Genomic DNA, 21,548 nt, shown 5'->3' with positions numbered 1-21,548 from the left:
CTCCACTGGAAGCCTGCTTCTCCCTCTTCTGCTCCCCCTGCTTGTGTTCCCTCTCTTGCTGTGTCTCTCTCTGTCAAATAAATAAATAAAACCTTTAAAAAAAAAGTGAGGAGTTCAAGGTGGTCCAGACCAGAAATAGGCTAGACAGGCACTAGGGGATTTTAGATGGTGCAGCCTGTGGTAGGGGTCAACTAGCCTTGGCCAGAAGAACGTAGGCCTGGGACAGAGAAAGAATAACCCCAAATGAAAAAACAGTTATCCAAAACCAAATAGAAACCCAGACTGTTTAGTAAGAAGAATGTGGATACTGAAAAACTTCTGTTTTGCCAGATTGGGGAATTTCTGCTTCCTTTTATCTGCTAGCATTGCTACTGCAGTACTTTTCCCCTGGACCTTACGAAGCTTCTGATACGTCCTAAACCAGAGTGAGTTTTCCACAGTGTTCCCCACCCAGCAACTCAGTAGGGCCCAGGTAATTCCAGAAAGGTACCAATGGCTCCGGGTCTTTTGCTATTCCTGTGTACTCTATGTCCTGAGCCTACTCACTGACCCCAGGGTCCTCCTCACAGAACCTCCCAGGACATTTCTCTGATTCTCACACCCAGAGGATTCCTGGTGGCCACTCTGACTGGCCAGAGTACTTGAGGTAGAGGTCCCCTTGAAGGCACCCCCTTTGAACCCTTGCTATTGGTTATCTGATTCATAAAAGGGACTCTCTCATACCTATTACTCAATAAGAACAATGTCATTGGTATTTGACAGAACAGGAATTGTTTGAAGGGGCTTTTACAGATCTATTGGGACAATAGCCATTTCCATACTGATGACATTGCAGTATCTCAAAACAAGAGCTATTTTGGGCAGGACTTCAAAACTGTACTCTCTAGATCCAAAGTGAGTTTTACTTGTATATGGGACTTGTATATGTATATGTATTTGACTTGTATATGATTGTTTTTTAAATGCCCTCGAAAGGTTTCATTTAACTTAAAAACTTAAAAATCAAGGGTTATCTTTTTCCACAGAAGTCCTTTGATTTTATGGCTCTGTGTAGATTCTAGGAAAGGAAGAAAAATGTTTTATGGCCAGAAAATGCCAAATCCTGGGCCAGGGCCTTATATAGTCCTGAGCCTCAGAAATATAGAAAGACCTATGGGCCTATTAGGGCTTTATATAATGACTTAAAGGGATACAATTTTGGTTTAGGAGTTAGAATTTCCAAATTTATTAAAAATGTGCATCATCATCATCACTGTCATCATTATTATAACAATAGTAATGGTTTTTATTCCATTTTTGAGTGCTTTCTCTGTGTCAGCCTCCATGTTAAGAAGTGCTTCACATATAGTAACTTATTTAATCTTCAGTAAATTTATTAAAAGGGAATGGAGGACATACTCAGTGCCCAGATCTTGGTTTCTAAACACGCTTCCTCAACAGAAGGAATCAGAGCTCTTTGGAGACATGGCTAATGCTAAGGTTAGGGCAGAGAAAAATTTAAGATGAGTGTGAACATCGTGCGGTGTGAGAAAGTAAGGAAGTGCCCCAAAAGCAAAAGGGTGGGGTATGTCAAAGGAGCCAAGCCAAAAGAACTCCTAAAGGCCAGATTTAGAATACTGAGCAATAAAGTAAATAATGTAGTATTGAGTTATAATCCAACATATAAAATAAATATACATGAGTGCATATTAATATAAATAAATAATTTAATAAATTAATAAACAGTGAAGAAGAGACACATTTTCCTTACAGAAGAATTCCAAATAATGTGTGTAAGTACTCCTATGTCTAGGAGTAAGAGCTTAACCCACTCCTCCACCCCACTTAGGGTGGGCTAGGCTTAGTGACTCACTTCCAAGGAACAGAGTATGGAAAGAGAACAATAGTAATTTACAGGGGAGGGGTGCCTGGGTGGCTCAGTCGTTAAGCATCTGCCTTAGGCTCAGGTCATGATCCCAGGGTCCTGGGATCGAGCCCCGCATCGGGCTCCCTGCTCGGCGGGAAGCCTGCTCTCCCTCTCCCACTCCCCCTGCTTGTGTTCCCTCTCTCGCCGTGTCTCTCTCTGTCAAATAAATAAAATCTTTTTTTTAAAAAAAGTAATTTACAGGGGAGAAACCTGGCAAATACCACATGATGGTATTTGTGATGAAGGTTACCATCATTTAGTGATATTGTGCCAGTGTCACCCATCCCTTATATGATGTGATGATAAGAGCTCTTCATCTCCAGGGTACTCTTTCCCAAAACCCATAAGATCATTCTAATTTTGGTAGGAATATGAGAGAAACATCAGATAAGCCCAGATTGGGGGTCTACAGAGTAGCCAGCCTCTCTTCCTCAGGACTGTCAAGGTCCTAAGGAAAAGCCTAAGAAACTGTTACAGAGCAGAGGAGACCAAGGAGATATGTCAACTAAATGCAATGTGGCACCCTAGATTGGGTCCTGGAACAAAAGAGGACATTAATGGAAAAACTGGCAAAATCCAAATAAAGTGTGGATTTTAATTAATAGTTGTGTGCCAAGATCAACTTTATAGGTTTATTTTTTTTTAATATTTATTTATTTATTTGAGAGAGAGAGCAAACAAGCAGGGGGAGGGGCAGAAGGAGAGGAAGAGAGAGAATCTCAAGCAGACTCCCCACTGAGCAGGGTTCCATGTGGGATTCGATTCCACAACCCATGAGATCATGACCTGAGTCAAACCCAAGAGTGGGACGCTCAACCAACTGAGCTACGCAGGTGCCCCATCAGTTTTATAGTTTTACACATGTACTTTTATAATATGAGACATTAACAGTGGAGGAAGCGAGGGTATTACGGGACACTCTGCACTATCTTTGCAGCTTTTCTGTGAATCTAAAATTATTTCATATTTCAAAATAAAAAGTTTATTGAAATAGATAAATGAATAAGTAAATAAAATAGTTGAAAAAAATTTAAAAAGTAATACAGACTTATTTTTAAAAAATCAGAGTATTGTATTGTAGACAATGAAAAGCAAAAATTCCTTTCTTCTCTAAGTAGGAACTCCAAACCCACCCCATTCCAATCCGAGAAGTGAATATAGTTTAATAATTTGGCATAACTTTTCCCTGATATTTTCTATGATCTATACATACATACTTTAAAATGTGTAACTGGAATCTTGCTTTTCATACTATCCTGTGACTTATTTCTTCTCTACTAAATACTAAATCATGGACTTGGTTTCAAGACAGAATGTAATGATTTTCCAGGTGCTTTTTTAAATGTTCGTAAGAGTATTGCTTCCATAGGGGCATTAACTATCAAGTCTACCTTATTTTATTTTTATGTATTTATTTTTAAATATTTTATTTATTTATTAGAGAGAGAAGGAGAATGCACAAGCGGGAGGAGGGGCAGAGGGAGAGGGAGAAGCAGGCTTCCCCACTTGAGCAGGGAGCCCGATGCGGGGCTCGATCCCAGGACCCTGAGATCATGACCTGAACCAAAGGCAGATGCTTAACTGACCGAGCCACACAGGTGCCCCTCTTATCTTTAAGCCTTTTAGATGTATCCTATAGATAAGTCTTAGGCATTTCTAAATTTTTGTCATATTACCCAAGATTATTACCTGCTCTGCTCTAAAAAATAGTATTTGGTAATCATGGATTTTTAAGAAACAAAGATCAAGAAAATAAAGCTGTTCATCATTAAAAAAAAAATAGAAGTAAGAAAGCTGTTGCTCGTTGACCACATTTAGGTCATAACTTTGTAGGTGGATTAGTATCCATAACTGAAGCTGTTAGTGTATGTGTATGTATCTGTGTGTGTGTGTATGTATATATGAATACATATGTAAATTTAAAAGCATTATTTTACTGCTAGCTCAGGTAGGGTAAAATGGTAACCTGATTATCTGAGCTCAGAGCCAGAGAAATTACTAATTTGAATAAGGTTTTCTTTATTTTCACCCCTCTTGTAACACGATCCGAGTTGGGACTTCAGTATGGTTCTGTCGTAAGCATCATGCTGCAGTGCCTCCTGCCCACGCTGGATAGCCCTGCTGTAGAAGCTGAAGAGAGTTACACATCCGTGGGCACTGTTTCCTGTGCAACCCTGGGGGACTGTGTGCATGTTTGAGTGTGTAGGAGGGTCTTCAGCACGCTCCTCAGGCCTTTTCTCCTATCCTATTTCTCTCCCATTTTCAGCCCATGTTTTAATGGTCCTTCACTCGTCAGACTCACCGTGCCATTCCTAACCTCCTGTTTCTCCACCAATGGCTGGCATATCCTGCAGAGAAAAGTGAAGCTAAATGTTAGGAATTATTCCCATGTCCTACCTCCCTGACACAAATCTACAAGCTGATATACTCCCCCTTAACCTACTTTCTCTGGGTTTTATAGGAAGAGGCATAATACTATTAAAAGCATGGGTTTAAAAAAAAAAAAAAAGCATGGGTTTTGGAATCAGGAAGAAATGTACCTGTTTCCTGTTCTGCCACTGTAGCTTGTGTGACCTTGAACAATGTACTTAAAACCTAATTTTCAATTCCCCAGTCTGTTGAATGGGCATGATTATAGTACCTACCTGGTAGTATTAGAAGATAATGCAGGGTCTGTCAGCTTAGCGTGGTATCTGGCACAGTAAGTGCCTGACATGCTGAGTGACCATAGTTACTTCTTTTTGTTCCAGATAAATCCACCCTCTGGGGTCTCACTCAGCTAGTAAACTTCTCCTATTGCTTTGGCTTTGTCTTCTGTCTATAAATTGCTCACGTCTCCTCTGGGTTAAAAGTAAATAAGAACCCAAAACCCTCCCTTGATTCTACCTTTATTTCCTACTAATGTTCCATGTCTCTTTTCTCACAGTCAAGCTCTTTAACAGGGTACGGTATCCTGCTTCACTTCACATTAGCTCTTAGACTAAAGCAATCTGGATTCCATGCCTCTTACACCAAAACTGTTCTTGCTCAGGTTGCCAGAGAAACCCCCCCCCCCCCCGTCCCGACAAAGCAGACATCTGCTTTTTGCTTACCTCTCATCCTTTCCCCTTCTCGGGAGCTGCCCTTCCTCTGTGGATCTTGATGTAAATGTCAGTTCAGGTGCCCTGCTCTGGAGTTCAGCCCCAGGAGTGGACACAGGACCCCCAGTCAGGCCAAGCAAACAAGCAAGTCAGGGGAGTGGCAGATGGTGGCATTATCTTCCTGCTACCCTGATCCCCCTGGACATTCTCCTTTCCTGTCTTTTCTGGGGGTGAATTCTTCAGTTTTTCCTTGGAGTGTGTGATCTGCCTCATATTCCTTCAATATAGTTCTTTTTGCTTATGTGGGACAATTGGTTCTGTTGCTTACAGCAAAAGGACCCAAACTGATACAAGTTCTTTGACGCTTCTTCGATGCCTCACATATAGTTGACCCCTCCCTCCTCCTTTCATCCTTGAACCTAGTGTATGTCTCTAGTTCTATGTCTGTTCTATGTCTGTGTCAACTGTACCAGTTCATAATGCATGAATTATAATCATGTATCCATATATTTCTTTTTTCCACTAAAATGTGAATTTTTTGAGGAAAAGGACCATATTTTATTCATTTATGTATTTCTAGCTCCTAGCATACAGGAGTAGGAGATCTTACCATATAGCCGTTGTTCCCAACAAATATTTGTTGACATATTTAGTGTTACTAAAAAACCCCAAAACACTACTATGCGATTCACACAGAGAATAAGTTTGTCTTAGGGTATGTTTAATGAGTCTCTTCCATTATAAATTTAGGACAAAATTTTAGCCTCACTGTGTAACATAATTGGACCTTTTTAGTGGAGAAACTAGGTCAAGGAACTGGTGTAGTGTAGGGAAAGCAAAACTGTAGACATTTTAAAAGCTAGTGTGAGTTTCTGTATATAAAAGCTCAGTCAACATGTCTGTTTAAGGTACTGTTTTAGCTAGATATATTATGATTTTATATGAAATTGTTCTTTTCCCCCCATATTTACAAGTGTTTGAATTCTGGTTAGATTTACTGCAAGCGGAAATTCTTAGAGAAATAGCCAAAAAGTCAGGAATATTTGTGGGTCCTTATTTGTGGACTGACATTTAAGAGTTTAGGCACAGGATTACTGAAGGGAAAGCAGTCCTACAGCATGCAGTTAGACCACGGCTGCTGCTCGTCCATATGGCACTTATATGCAATTTAGGACAAGACATCCCTTCCTTAAAACACTTTACTTCCACCTTTAGGAAATTGTCAACATAGACTGATTTTATTAGAACAGGGTGCTTTCCTGCCATCTTCTGGAAAACTGAACTAATAGATATCCACACCTAGGAAATCTGTGATATGCTTGCCCCAACCCCACCCCCTGGCCCAGAAGTGGCACCCTTGTTCAATGGACAGCCTGCATTGTGGTGTATATGGCAGCTTGAGCTATAGGACTGTATTTAGCATTCTCTTCTGGTATGTGGATTTGCTACCAATTAACAATTACCCAAGTGATTCTCAGACCACATCCAGACCATTGTCTTCTATAGAATTGAAATAGGGTACCCAAAGTGCTGAGTTTAGGCTGTTGCCTACCTTCCTTGAAAAGTATAACCTCAAGGATTCTGAAGCACTAACTGTGGCTTCACAAGGATCCACTTTCAGTTCCCAACTTCCTTCTGGGACAAGATTTCTAAGTACAAATTTTAGGTTTATGGTAAAGTACCAGAAGCTATGGCCAGTATTTGACCTTTGTCATTTTTTATACTTCCTTAGTCTAGAATTTGGAATCCCTGTTCCCGTGCAAATCCTGTGGTTGATGCTTAACATATGTAGCCAGCAAACTATTTTGTTCTCTGAATACAAATGAACCCTTGCTTATTTTCTCATAAATAATGAAGTTTTGGATCTAAAAGAATTTGGATATAGTTTGTTTCCCTTGTTTTTTCCCTCTAGGTTTGCTCTCTGACCTGTGTGTTCGTTGGGGGCCTGGTATGCAGTGAGCCAGAGCAATTTACTCTAGGCATATTCTAGTTTTTAACCTTTTGGGAGGACCAGCATGACAGGAGAGCTATGATCCCAGTAAAGTTGGGAGGTGAGTAGAACATTCTGAGGATAGGTACAGGCTGTAGGGGAACTTGTTTACTTTGGAGCTGGAGTGGTGAATGGGGTTCCCCAGGGGACAGTGGAAAAGGAGAGAAGCTGTGAGATATGAGTTAGATGGGAAGATGCCTGGACCAGTACAAAACAAGCACTAGGTAAGGATCGATGATCATACAGGCTATATTTTCAGTAGTGACCCAGATGGTAGAGATTTAAATTGTCCTGCTACTGATTGGTCTGAGAGTTCTGGTAACATTGCATCAGAACAGACGCCTGCTGAGGCCCCAGGTGCAGAGGAGGTCTGGAGAAACAGCTGCTGGCAGGCTGGTCTGTAAGCTATGGTTGGCTCAGGAACTGGCCTTGGATGGATGGAGGCTTCTGGCCATGACAGTAACTCAGCTGACACTCATTGGATTCTAAGTGTTCGGTGGGATTAAAAGGCCTCTTGCCTCCTTAGAGCTGCCAAAAAGAGACACATTAACAACTATAAAATAAAATAGGATGAACTGAGTGCTACAACAGAGTTTCTGAATGATAAAATCCTGCAGGAGTGGAACAGAAGGAGCATTTTACCCTCTTGAAAGGAACCTTTTCCAAGAAGGTGACCTTTAGAAATGAATATGTTTCTGTTTGTTCATGATTTTTAAAGGAAAACATCATTATTTTAGAAAAATGGAAGTATAGAATATATGTAAGAATCAGAAAAAAGCATACTTTTAAAATGTTTTTATTTTGAAATAATTATAGATTTGTAAAAGAGTTGCAGAGATAATACAGAATGTCCCCATATGCCTTTTGCCCAGCTTCCTCTAATGTTAACATCTAACATAACCATGATATATTTATCAAAATTAAGACATTAGCATTGGTACACTAGTGTTAACTAAACTATAGACTTTTTCCCTCAGATTTTTCTATCTGTTCCCTTGGTGCCCCTTTTCTGTTCCAGAATCTAGTCGAGGATCCCACATTGTGTTTAGTCATCATCTTTTTAGTCTGCTCTGGTCTGTGACGGTTCACAGTTTCACTGTCTTTCCTTGTCTTCTATAACCTGGATACTTTTGAGGAGTAGTGGTCAGGTATTTTCTAAAATTTGTCCCTCAATTTGAGTCTGTCTGGTGTTTTCTCCTGCATAACAGATTATGGATTTGGGGGGAGGATACCACAAAAGTGATGTGCCCTTCTCATTTCATAAATTAGAGGGCTCATATATCCACACAGCTGATTCCTGGTGATTTTAACCTTGCTCACATGGTTAAGGTGGTGGTTGCCAGTAAAATTATTGTTTTTCTCTTCCCATGCTCTCTATTCTTTAGAAGCAAGTCACTAAGTTCAGCCGCGCTCAAGGTGAGGGGACTTGAGCTTCACCTCTTGGAGGGAGGTCTATCACAAAAATCTGTGGGCATATGTTAAAAGGATCACAGTCCTTAGTAAATTTGGGAGATGGCATTTTGAAGCCATGCAAATATCCTTCTTCTCCTGAACATTTTCCACACTGATTTTAGTGTTTATCAATGAATCTTGCCTGTAACAATTATTACTATGGTGTCATAATGATGATTTCCTATTTCCCTCATTCCTATACATTTATTAATTGGAATTAATAATTGAATTCCTTTTGGTAAGGAATGTCACTCCTACTTTTATTTATTTGTTCAGTCATTTGTTTACATCAGTATAACTCATGGATGTTTATTTTATGCTTTAGGTTATAACTCAGCATTGTAGTTATTTATTACATTGATCAAATTGTTTCAGCTTTGGCCATTGAATATGTATTTTTGAGAAGCTGGAGAAGGTCATCATAGGCTGAGAACACAGGATGAGTAATGATCTGGTAGGGGAGGAACCCGATGCGATCAGGGAATCCAGGGTGGGTCTTGCTCTAAAGGGCTGAGGATGAAGGGACTGGGGTGACAAGCACTGGCCAGGACGCCAGCGAGGCCAGCACTGAAGAGAAAGCAGCAAAACAGCTGAGTTGGCAGCTGTTTCAAAGCACAGTAACTAATGAATCACTGGACCATTTACAGGGACGCCATCTAGAGTTTTGTTTTGAATTCTGCTGAGTAAAGTGTGATGTGAGGGACTAATTAGAGTTTTCCTCATTGGCTCTGAGATTTTTTTCCTTCCAGTAGGGGATATTTCCAGCTACAGTTTTTAATAAGGATTGAATTCTTAATAGTTTTTATTAAGCTTTACACTTTATATGGCTCAATCTCAACAGAGACCAGAGCTCACTTGACTACTGGGAAAATCATTTGGTTTCTGTCGTTTATGTATTATCCTTTGATTGCTCTTTCCCGCTCACTGGGGCCAGTGGGGTGTTGCTATGCTTCAGTGCTTAAAGAAGGCTCACTTCTGGTCGTGCAGACTTATCTTTGAATTGCACACCAGAAGGGGTCCCTGCTGCTGGCTGGCTGGCTACAGGAACTTGGGCAAGTCTTTTCTCCTCTCTGAGCTTCTCTTTCTCCAGCACTGAAAAGGAGATAATTTGCCTGCCTTACAGGTCTGTCGTGAGAAATAAATAAGATGATTGATTTAAAAGATCACCTAGCATCGTGCTTGGCCTATTGTACTCAATAAATGCTATGAGAATCTGACTTGAACAGAGAGCATCCTTAACAGTTTATCCAGTCTATTCCTCTGTCTGTGGACCAGAGAGTGCCCCCAACATTCAGGCTAAATGTTTTGTATTTTCTTTTCTAATATTTCCAAACATGTGGACTCCATAGTCATCTTCAGCAATGGTGAAAACATTTATTTAGAACCTCTTATATCTTGGCATTATATGGCTATGTGTATTACAGAGATAAATAAAATATGTCTTGGGTACCAAAAAGTTTACAATATTGTAGGGGATACAGTTACACAGACAGAATTAAAATACAGCACATTAAGTGCTATAACTGGGGGTATGAACATAGTAATATGAGTGCAGTATGAGAAAGAAATGAATTTTTCCAGACTTAGGAAAAGTTCAGAGAGAAGTTGACATTTGAGCTGGGCTTTTATCCCAAATTGGAATTTGTTAGGAAAAGGTTGTGTGTGGGGAGGGGGGGGAGGAGAGGGAACATACTGGTGTTGGTGGCGTTCCGGGTAGGGTGACTAGCACATGCAAAAGCTTGGAAGCAGGAACAAACATGGCATGTACCAGTTTTATGTGACTTGAGTGTCAAGTACGTAGATGGCTAGTTGGGGCAGGTAAGTCCATGGGACTGGAGAAGTGAGTTGGAGCCATGCTAAGGAGTTAAGACTTTATCCTAGTAAATAGAGAAGTCACATAATTAGACCTGTGTTTTAGAAAATCATTTTTGTAACAACTTGAAAGATCAGTCAGTAGTGGGAGGGCTGAAAGTGGTGAGCAGGTTATTGTCATAGGCCAGGTAAGAAAAGACAAAGGCTGGCATGAAGCTATGACAGTGGGATTGGAGAGCGGGAAAGAGTGTCAGTAATTTGGAGGTATGTATGTCAAGACTTTGGTGGAGTCAGGGAAGAGAAAAGGATAAACCAAAGATGCCTCTGAGGTTTGTAGTGTGAATGACTGAAGGAATGGAATGTTATTAGCTGAGACATAGACTAGATAGAACTCTTTTTTTTAGTTTGCTGTTGGATGCCATGCTCTTCTGGGCACTGGAGCTACGGAGAGAAAACACATCATCTCCTCTCTCAAAGAATTTGAGAGAATTTACTATCCTAGTGAATAGACAGAACCAACCAACCAACAACCCCTGTCAATAACACATTGATTATATACTAAATGCTATAGGAACATGGGAAAACAAGCATTTAAGTCCAGCCACTACAGTAGAGAAAGGTTTCACAGAGGAGGTACCATCTGAGCTTCTACCGAAAAGATGAATGGATGGTTACTAGGGAGTTAAGAGGGCAGTGGCTAGTCCATGGTGAGGAAGTAACCTTTGATAGGTTAAAAAAAGAATGAAAGAGGAGGAATTGTAAATGAAATGGCTGGTTACCCCATTAGATTGTAAGTGGGGTGAGGGCAGGGTCCATGTCTCTTTTGCTCAGCATCATATCTCTGGGGTGAGTGGTAGGAGAAAGAACAGGAGAAGCAGGAAGTGTGGTAGTGGGAAACTGTTCTACACTGGGGTGAGGATATAGAGATAATAAATCTGAATTGTTTTTTATAAAAGTTGAGTAGGAAAAGGAAAGTGTGAGAACATGGCAGGTTTTGAGGGAAATAAACTGATAAAGAGAAATGAAGTGGCTCAGTAGTCTCAAAGATTCTTCTAGAAGCGGATGCAGAGAGGTCTCCATTGAAGCCCTCCCTTTATATTTTAACACAAGTAGAGCCCTTGGAAAATCTGACTGGACTGTAGACTGTAGAGTCTGCCTGGTGGGCAAGGCAGAGTGGTTTACCCAACTTCATGTCTGTAACTGTAAAATCAGTGCCCCTCCACGACCCTCACCCCATCTATTGAAGGGTGATGGTGGTGATGGTAGAAGAGAGTGGGATTATTTAAGCAAATGTCTAAGTAACTACTTATCCCACTGGCTAGGGTGAATAGCCATAACTGCTTTTGATCTTTCACACTGGCAGTATTTCAAACCTTTTATTTATTTGGACCCTATTCTCCTCTCCACTCTGATACTACGCATTTCTCTCTCTCCCCAATCCCCCACTGAAGTATTGATATTTCAAGGGAAAAGAGATAAGATTTTCATTCCAAAGGAAAAGTGAAGAGGGGGCTCTTTGAATCATTTCCCACAATTTATATTCCAGAAGTCCCAACTGCGAAAAGTACTTTTCGAGATGATAATACAATAAGCAAATCATGACAGTCGCACTGGGGACCCAATCAGAATGTTTTTGTTTTGTTCATTGCTAAGCGGTAAATTTAGTTTGCCAGAGATGGTTGGACTCTGGAATCAGGCATTTAAGTTATAAATAGAATTAACATTGGGGGCGCCTGGGTGGTGCAGTTAGTTAAGTGTCCGACTCTTGGTTTTCGGGTTAGGTCATGATCTCAGGATCATGGGATCAAGCCCCTTGTTAGGTTCCATGCTCAGCGGGGAGTCTGCTTGAGATTCTCCCTCTCTGCCCCCTTCTGGGTCCCCCCCGCCCCCCGCTCACATGTGTGCACCGTCTCTCAAATAAGTAAATAAATCTTTGAAAAATTAAAGTGAAATTATAAAGAATGATAGAATCAGGGAACAGCTTAGAAAATAATCTAGATTCTAGGGCAAACACCATACTTCACAAATGCAGAAGTTGATCCTCAAAGAGTCTGAGTCATATGCCCAGGTTAGTACAGGGAACCAAGCTAGGCTTGTTCCCAGTGCCCAGGCCTGACTCCCTGACTGACTGGCATTAGGCTCTGCTACTGATGACAGGACACAGCACCACATTCCCATTCCCTAATTGCTTCTGGCCTGCTTTTATCTGTCTCGATTGCATAAGTTATATGATGGCCATACCTGTGTCAAGTGAATCATCTCCGGACAATGAAGTTACTTATCTAATGGTAAAATAATGGGACAGTAGGGAGAGAGATTCTCTAGGCGGAAGTTTTCTGCAGCTCAGTAGTCATTTCCATGCTGCATCTTCATGCTGGGACTTAGCTCACTCTTTCTTCTGCAGAGCATTCATGGGGGCACCTGCCATTAAGAGTGTCTGATATCTCACCAGAACTTACTGACAATCCTAGGATCCATCGAGCCTTCCTTCAGAACTGACCATATAATGTATGCCTTTTATGGTCGGTTAACTCTCTTGACTACTGATTCCAATCCTTTCCCTGAACAGCTTCCTCCAGCTTCTCTGGCTCTCAGAGACCCCACTCTCTCCTGTGATCTCCTGTGGGTGCTACTCCTAGAGCACCTGTACCCAGGCTGAGTGTCAGGAGGAACTCTGGCCTATCTGGCAGTCTTGCTGGGCAGCCTTTTCCCTGTCTTCTCAGCAGCCAGTCCACACTTTTACCTCAAGCCCCTGTTTGCTACCTTACTTCCTCATTCTCAGGGGAATACCATGCCCCCGCCTTCACCAAGAAACTGTTGATCATAGAGTAGGAACTCCTCAGCTTCCATACCACCATTTACACTCACAGTTTCCTCCTTCTTTAGGGGAGAGGTGTCCGTCTTGTCTTCAGTAAGTCTATCCCACTTGCCCTTCCTGGGGCCTTTGCCCACTGGTCAGCGCCTCTCTATTCCCTGTATCTTTAAACCTCTCTTTCTGCACTGACTCTTCTCCTCACATATAAACACGCTCAAAATCCCTCCCATGAAAATAGGTAAATGTAAAGAAAACCACACACATCAAACAGCAATCTGTTGGTCCCTGTCAACTTAAGCTTCCTTGTTTGCCCCTCTCCATGAAGAGCCACCTCTGCTCAGCCTCATGTCATCACTCCCAGTTCTGCTCCTGCCCATTTACAGTGGCCTGATGTTTGATCTCCAGCCTTCATTCTTTTATTTGCTAACAAGTCTTCTTTCACTTAGAAAGTAGCACTTGAACTAAACTTGATTCCAGGGACCCCCAGGAGTTAATTCTTTGTGGGGCAGCATCTTCTGGGGTCACAGTTGCCTCTGAATGCTGATAGCCTCTCTCCCACACCACAGTGACTGTGGGTGGGGTGGGGGAATGGCTGTGATCCTTGGCACATACTCTCTGACTTCAGTCCAAGGTCTTTAGAAAACGCTTGTGAGATCAAGACAGTGTGTCCTGACAACCAAGCCCTTTCACTTTCAGAATGTTGACTTTAACTGGCATTGCATATTTTATCTCTTGCTGTGTTTCTCTTCTAACTAGAGAGTGACATCTTCTGCTCTCTACATTTGGATTAGAAAATGCTGTGTGAAATAATGAATCATTGAACGTTATATCAAAAACTAATGATGTACTATACATTGCCTAATTGAATTTAAATAAAATAAAATTTAAAAAAATGCTGTGTGTGTGTGTGTGTGTGTGTGTGTTTGGGGAGTAGTGGTGGAAAAGTGGTGTTGGTCATCAAAGCTGTAACAAGCATTTCCATCTCTGTGTGGTCTGTTTAATCAAAATGTTAATTATGAAAATTGAGGTGTTCAAATCTCAAATTTGTTCCCTAAGAGAAACAAGGGTTTGTGTGAGGTCATAGCGCAGCTCAGAGGAGGCTGGGGGAAAGAAGTTCCGAGACACACCACACTGGGCTGCTTTACAAACAAGCCTGACCTCCCTCTTGACAAAGCTCCCAGAGTAGGTTCTTGGAAGGAGCCTGCATGGTGGCCACACATAAGGGCATTCTAAAAATCCCTGCACTGGGCCGCTCCAATCAAACCATGAATTATTCAGAAGGTCTTTTGGAAGCCCTCCTAGGAATGGTGGCCCCGCTCCTCTGGGACAGGCTCTTTTGAACCAGAGTCCCAGCTACCTCTTCAGACTTTCTGGCAGGAATTTCTTCCCTGCCCCACTAAGTCCACAAAACAAAAGGGCCTTCTAAACCCAGAGATCAGTGTCATCAGTTTGTCACCTGGAATCTTAACTCAGCCTGATAAGACATGCGCTTTCATACCAGTAACTAGAAGCTTGGGTTAAGAATATGAAATTGTCAGTAGTGTTCACATTGATGGAATTAAGTGGTCAAAAACTCCATCTCTTTGCCGGTTGTTTTTAAAACTATTAATTGCTCAGGAGTTAAGATTATGAAAAGTGTTATTAGATATTTATTATGAAAAAGATCAGATCTTTCTTTTCACCTTGAATTAAAGTGAACAGATTTTTCTTTTTGTTTGTTTTTATTAAATGTTGACTAGTGATTCCAGTATCTGTATGTATTATTTATTTTATTTTATTTTTAAAAGATTTTATTTATTTGACAGAGAGGAGACAGTGAGACAGGGAACACAAGCAGGGAGAGTGGGAGAGGGAGAAGCAGGCTTCCCGCTGAGCAGGGAGCCTGATGCGGGGCTCCATCCCAGGACCCTGGGATCATGAACTGAGCCGAAGGCAGATGCTTAACGACTGAGCCACCCAGGCGCCCCTATTTTTTGTATTTTAAACAGGAAGGGATTGCCATCAACCATATTTTTATGATTTTAATTTTCTCCTCAGCGATTGTATGACCATAAGTATCTTGCTCATTAAACCTTCCTTCTTGTCCCACCTGATCAAGCCTATTTTTCTTCACAGGCATAATGCGTGGGGACAGGGATGAATTCCCAGCTAGCTCAGTGAGGTCTGTGTAGGAGTCTTTTTTGGACTTGCCTTCTAATTTGACCAAGCTGCTTAGCTGCTTCAATTTCTACTGTTTTTCTTCTTTGCTACTTCTGACTCAAAATAATGTAGTCCAACTTCATATCCCCACCAGGTCACAGTCTGCCTATCGTGGAATGCTGCTGGAGAAAGGAAACTCACTGCCTCACAGACAGCACATTTATTTTCAGGTAGCTCTGACTGCTAAAAAGCCCAAATCTGTTGCCCTCTAACTTCCTCTCTCTGATCTCACCAGGGCCCTCGAAAACATAGTTTAATCTTCTAGAAATTTGAAGGCAGTTCTTATGTCCTTTGTTTCCTCCTTCCTTGCCTCCCTCCATGTCTCTTTTCTAGGCTGAACTATCTCAGTTTCCATTTTACAGTCTATTAACCCTCCTGATTATTTTTCCCTGAGCAGAGAGGGACTTTGCTTCCATTAGTATATGGTACACAGGTCTGAACATAATCCGTTGCAGGACTGTCATACCATTTCATCTTTATACTGTACCTTTAAGATCACATTAGTTTATTTTAATTAATTAAACAGTAATTTATTAATTGCTTCCCAGGCACTAGAAATTGTAGTAGGTGCCTGGGTGCTGGGACTATGTGTAAGTGCTATCATGGAACAAACAGGCTAGGAAATTGGAAGAGAGAGAATGAGCGAGTGAGTGAGTGCAAAAATAGTTAAGTGGAAAATATGAGGAGGATTAGCCTGGGAAAAGCATGAGTGGTGTGTACACAAATAGTTGGGGGATATTTCTTAGCAGGCTGGGGAAGGCCTCCCAGAGGAAGTGACTTTAAAGCTGGACTTCACAGGAATTGGGTGGGAGATGATGGGGATGAGAGACGTCGAGGTGGTTGATGGAGGAGCATGTACCAGGCAGAAGGAAGAACATTTGCAAAGGCCTAGAGGTAAGAAAGGAACTGAACGTAGGAAAATCCAACTGAAGATTAGCCTGTGAAGAAAAGGCAGAGATGCATGCAGTAGGAGACAGAGGCACTGCCCAGACTGTGGGGCCCTTAAAAGCTTCAACATTCAAAACATTCAACACACGTTTGAGCATCTACTATGTGCCAGCCACTGTTCTGGGTTATGGCAGTTAATGAAATAGACAAGGACAACAACAAATCCCCACTTTCATGGTACTTATAGTTTAGTGGGTATTAAGAAGTCAAAAAGCCTGGTTGGAGAAGTATGGGCTTTACCCTAAGGGCAAGGGGAAGCCACTGTGAAAGAGTTAAGCAAGGGAGTGATGTAGTTAGAATTACACTGTTCAAAGTTAGGTATTTGATTTCACCCATTGGGATGGGCACTCTTGAGAATGAAAGTATTAATAATAATCATGTGGAACAATAGGTGTAAATGGGCAAAATAGAAAAGATGGGCACTTTTTTAAAATGTGGGGAAAAGACTGGAGGGGAGCAAGAATGGAGGCAGATGTTGGCCATTGCAGGGACCTGGGTGGGAGATAGCCAGGACTGGTGCCAAGGTGTGGAGTGAGGTAGAAGGAAGTGGATGGATCTGAGAAACACTTAGATGGACAGACCTGTTGTCCAAAACAGGCAAGGGACAGTGAATGCAATATGGCAGTATGAATGCCAAAAACCTTCTTCCAGACTGATAAGGACCCAGAAGCCAGTAATTGTTAGACAGTCATTAGATCTGTTACTGATTGCCTATTGTCCTATTACCTTGTCCACATGATGACCAACTTAGTCAAAATTCTTGATGGAATCTAGATAAGCATATACATCTATTAAATTTTTCTGAACTGCTTGTCCAGTAAACACATTTAAAAACAAAGAAGTGGGAGGACGTTGGTTGGATAAGACTTCTTCATAATAAATGTCCTCTTGATCCTGAGATTGTTGTTTCCTTTCCTTTCAAGTGTTGGCTTATGGTTATTGTACTATGTCAGGGTTTTCCAGAGAAAAAGAACTGGATATGTGTAAATAAAAATGTGGATGTGTGTAAATAAAAATATGTATATTTAGAAAGAGAGAGAGAGAAATTTGTTATAGGAATTGGCTCACACAGTTATGGAAGCTGAAAACTCACACAATCTGCTGTCTCCAAGCTGGAGAACCAGGAAAGCTGATGGTATAATTCAGTGCAAGTCTGAAGGCCTGAGAATCGGGGCGCTGAGGGTCTAGGTGCCAGTCTGAGTTAAAATGTCCTCGAAGCAGCAGCACTGGTGTTTGAGGGCAGGAGAAGATGGATATTCCAGCTCAGGTAGAGCGTGAATCTGTCCTTCTTCCACCTTTTTGTTCTATTCAGGCCCTCAGCAAATTGGCTGATGCCTACCTGTATTGGCGAGGGCAATCTTTTTTTTTGTTCAGTCTACTAATTCAAATGGTGATATCTTCCATAGATACCCTGACAGCCACACCCAGAATAATGTTTTACCAGCTCTCTCTGGGCATCTCTTAGCTCAGTCAAGTTGACACATAAAATTAACCATCACCTGCACAATATGTGTATTGAATTTTGAATTAAAGAATCTTTTCTTGGGCGCCTGGGTGGCTCAGTTGGTTAAGCTACTGCCTTCGGCTCAGGTCATGATCCTGGAGTCCCGGGATCGAGTCCCACATCGGGCTCCCTGCTCGGCGGGGGGTCTGCTTCTCCCTCTGACCCTCTTTCCTCTCGTGCTCTCTGTCTCTCATTCTCTCTCTCAAATAAATAAATAAAATCTTAAAAAAAAAAAGAATCTTTTCTTGCATAAGTAAGGGAGAGAACAATCCATTTTAAGCATTGACTTACTCCGAATGTAAATAACAATTCTCTTTGTTGTTTTCACTGTTTTTTTTTCTTTTTCGTTAAGTAGGTTTCCCTTAAATCATAACCCCCTAGAGCGGCTTACCATCAGGCCATTGCATGACCATTATTTTTAAGCCAGTATGTTTTGTTCTACTTTGGCCACAGAACATATGATACATGGCATATTCATTCTGAAATATCTGCTATCCATCAAGAGGGGACTTAGTAAAAGACTGAAAGACTGTGGACCAAACAGCACAAACCAGAAACTGCTGTTGGAGAAACAACTTGGTGCTTGCCCTCAGAGGGACATCGCCTCCACATGGAAGGGGAAGACTTTTTTGGCCCCTGGCCACCATCATTTTTTGTCTTATAAAGATTATGCTATTGATCTGATGGTGTTGCTCCAGGTTCTTATGAGGAATGCTTATAAAAATTGTTGCTGAACATGCTAGATATGCAAAGTGCTGTTTAATTGCGTAATTACCGGAAGTGAACCCAAATAATGACTGAGTTTGATTTCCTGCAGAGTAGAATTGTTCCTGATGCATGGCATTAGCAGAGTTCTGTGGTGTCTCTAATTGCACAGTCTGGAGGCTTAGCCATAAATAACTTACTGATTGATCAGGGAGGAAACCAGTGGCTCTTATTAATGCTGGTGAAATGGAAGAAGGACTGAGTAACTTGCATAAAATAAATCTTTTACTTCACTGTTAAATGATGGGGAAAAGGGAAGATAGTCTCTTAAAGCTAAAATAATATTACTCTTATAAAGGCTCTCAAACTATAAACAGATGAGTAAGTGGTTAGGGATATGTTTGGGGTTTGTATTTTCTGGGTTTACTGGCATGAAGAGAGTTGGGCAGGTTTGTTTCAGTACTGGAGGGATTTGCCTCATTCATCAGGTCTTCTAGTCCATGATGTTCCATGATAGCATCCTCTTTCCTTGTGTAAGGAAGGAAAGTGTAAGGAAGGAGCGACTCATGATGACTCCTGGTTCGAGTTTCAGTCAATTCCTGAAGGTGCAAAACTGAGTCAACAAATCATCTTATTTAAACTCACTCTGGTTGATTTCTTTTGAGGGGAGCTATTTGCTAGTTTAACGAGTAATATTGAGAAGTCGAAGATTATGTATTAAACGATAGCAAGGGAACTTCAGAAACATGGAAATTAACTATTGAATTCCTAAAAGTAAATGCTGATCTTGTTTTCTGTGACCTAAAAGACATCATAAGCAGTAAAAAAAGCTATAACCCCTACCTCTTCTTCCTTCCTTTCTTCCTTCTTTCCTTTCGTACCTGCTTTGTTCCTGGCACTGTACTATCTCCTGGGGATATAGAATTGCCACCACCCCCACTGTTGAAGAGGGGATAAACAGACAGATTGCCACACAGAAGGATCCATGTGGTTCCAAGGAGGCTAGCATGCCAAGGGAGTGGCTAACAGGCCAAGAGCCAGGGAACGCTTGCTATACAAATGAAAATCATAACCATTTTATAAATGTTGTTAACATTTTTCTTTTACTTTTGATGGGTCCTTTGTGGATTTCTGTGACTGTAGAGGAATTCTGAGTCACTACTGAAGATTTTTGTAAAGACATACACCATTGGCAGACAGAGGAGGGGATGTTTTAGTCCATTGAACCTTGGACCAATGCAAATTTAGTGGATCAGATGTAGTGTTTGTAATAGATAAGAAATATTAGTCATCCGAATGAAATGCCATCACAGTGAACCTGGATATAGTCATATTTTTTTTCACAATAGTAAAACTTCTTTATAATAAATGCAGTTGTTAAAAATCACATTTTTGGTTTTTGGATGCTAGAGACAAAGTAAAGGGAATGAATGGCAAGTCTCAGGGTTTTGGAATCAAGCATTGACTCACTAACTGACGATAATTTTTCTGAACACAGTGGAAGGAGGGATTAGGAACTCCAAAAGAGAGATTTTTTTTGTAGTTTGGAGACTGTTTCTTATGAGAACACAGAACAACTAAGGGAAATGAAGTAAGGGGTTGAAGTGGTGTTGCTAATCATTGCCTGTCAAGTTTTAGGGAAAGATGAGAAGGTTAGATACAAACTTGAGTAAAAATTCTGAGGAACTTCTTAATGTTTCAGAGTCTGATGGTTCTGGTTCTTTATAACATAAAATTCCATTTCAAAACTTATTTTGTGTGTGTGTGTGTGTAAGGTCATGGTTAGCCCTTCTGGGAATAGACCAAGTATCAGCTAGTTGTAAGTAAGCTTTTCCTCACTTATATATTGATGTAAAAGTCTTTAAAAAAGAAATAATTACTACATAATTATAGAAAATAGACTTGAAATGTGTGCATCCCATTTGGATTAAAATATAGCAGCTGTACATCCTGATAACCATAGTTATCTCTGGTTAGAGATGAGGGGTAACGAGGATAACTGTTATATGGAACAGAGGACAAACAAATCACTACTGAGTGAAGGAAAAGGCCAGAGACAGCAACTGACAACTTCATAAAAGAAATAGCACACTTCTTAGTCTGGTATTCAGTTTAATTCAGAGACATGTTGTGAGGGCCTAGAATGTGTTGGGGACTATGCTGGGTATCATATATATAAAGACTGAGACATAGTCTATTAAGAAGCTTTTAGTGCATTTCAGAAAAGTACATACATGACCACCAACCACAGCTTGACAATAACTGATAGATATATCAGTAAGCTAATTTTTTCTAAGACGTCATCCCAGAGGAGATGCTGCTGTTAAGAACACTTACACATTTGCCAGATAGTGAAATAAAGGAAGGGTCTTCCATTGACAAAGAGAAAAGGATGACAAAGGTAACAAAGGATGACAAAGCCTTGGCCACAGGAGAGTATATAAGACATTAGGAGATGCTGACTCATTCCATTTGGCTAGAACATAGGATGCAAATTGCAGGGAGAATGAGAGGCTGGTATGGTCGCTTGGAGCCAGATTGTGAAGGGCCCACCTAAGATGTTTGGATGCTATCCCCTAGATGATAGGGAGCCTTCACAGTTCTCCTCCCACCAACATTTTATTATGAACAGTTTTAAACATATGGCAAAGTTGAGTGGATGGAATTAGAGGGTATTATGCTAAGTGAAATAAGTCAATGAGAGAAAGACAAGTATCATCTGATCTCACTGATATGAGGATTTTGAGAAACAAGACAGAGATCATAAGGGAAGGGAGGGAAAACGAAACAAGACGAAACCAGAGAGGGAGACAAACCATAAGAGACTCTTAATCTCAGGAAACAAACCGAGGGTTGCTGGAGTGGAGGGGGGTGGGAGGGATGGGGTGGCTGGGTGATAGACATTGGGGAGGGTATGTGCTATGGTGAGCACTGCAAATTGTTTAAGACTGATGAATCACAGACCTGTACCCCTGAAACAAATAATACATTATATGTTAATAAAAAAATTTTAAAAAAACATAGCAAAGTAGAAATAATTCTATAATGAGTGCTTGAATAACTAACCATCAGATTATACTATTAACATTTACTGTACTTGTTTGATCACCTATGTGGTACCATGAGAGATGGTAAGA

The 21,548-nt window shown here is 41.0% G+C and overlaps 1 long non-coding RNA gene across 3 annotated transcripts in view; it reads left to right on the top strand.

The window, feature by feature from the left end:
• LOC118002909 overlaps positions 1-21,548 on the top strand; it is a 197,579-nt gene that overhangs the window by 108,222 nt on the left and 67,809 nt on the right. The window contains exon 4 of one of the 3 annotated variants that reach the window (XR_004677218.1): positions 15,349-15,424. The exons of the other annotated variants lie outside the window; for them this stretch is intronic. This is a non-coding gene — a long non-coding RNA (uncharacterized LOC118002909). The remainder of the gene's footprint in view (positions 1-15,348; positions 15,425-21,548) is intronic. 3 annotated transcript variants of the gene reach the window in all.

The sequence above is a fragment of the Mirounga leonina genome, unplaced genomic scaffold (genome assembly GCF_011800145.1).
Source record: "Mirounga leonina isolate KUSES-001 unplaced genomic scaffold, KU_Mleo_1.0 Mir_86, whole genome shotgun sequence".
In the NCBI taxonomy this organism is placed as follows: domain Eukaryota; kingdom Metazoa; phylum Chordata; class Mammalia; order Carnivora; family Phocidae; genus Mirounga; species Mirounga leonina.
This window is presented reverse-complemented; position numbering and strand designations above follow the sequence as displayed.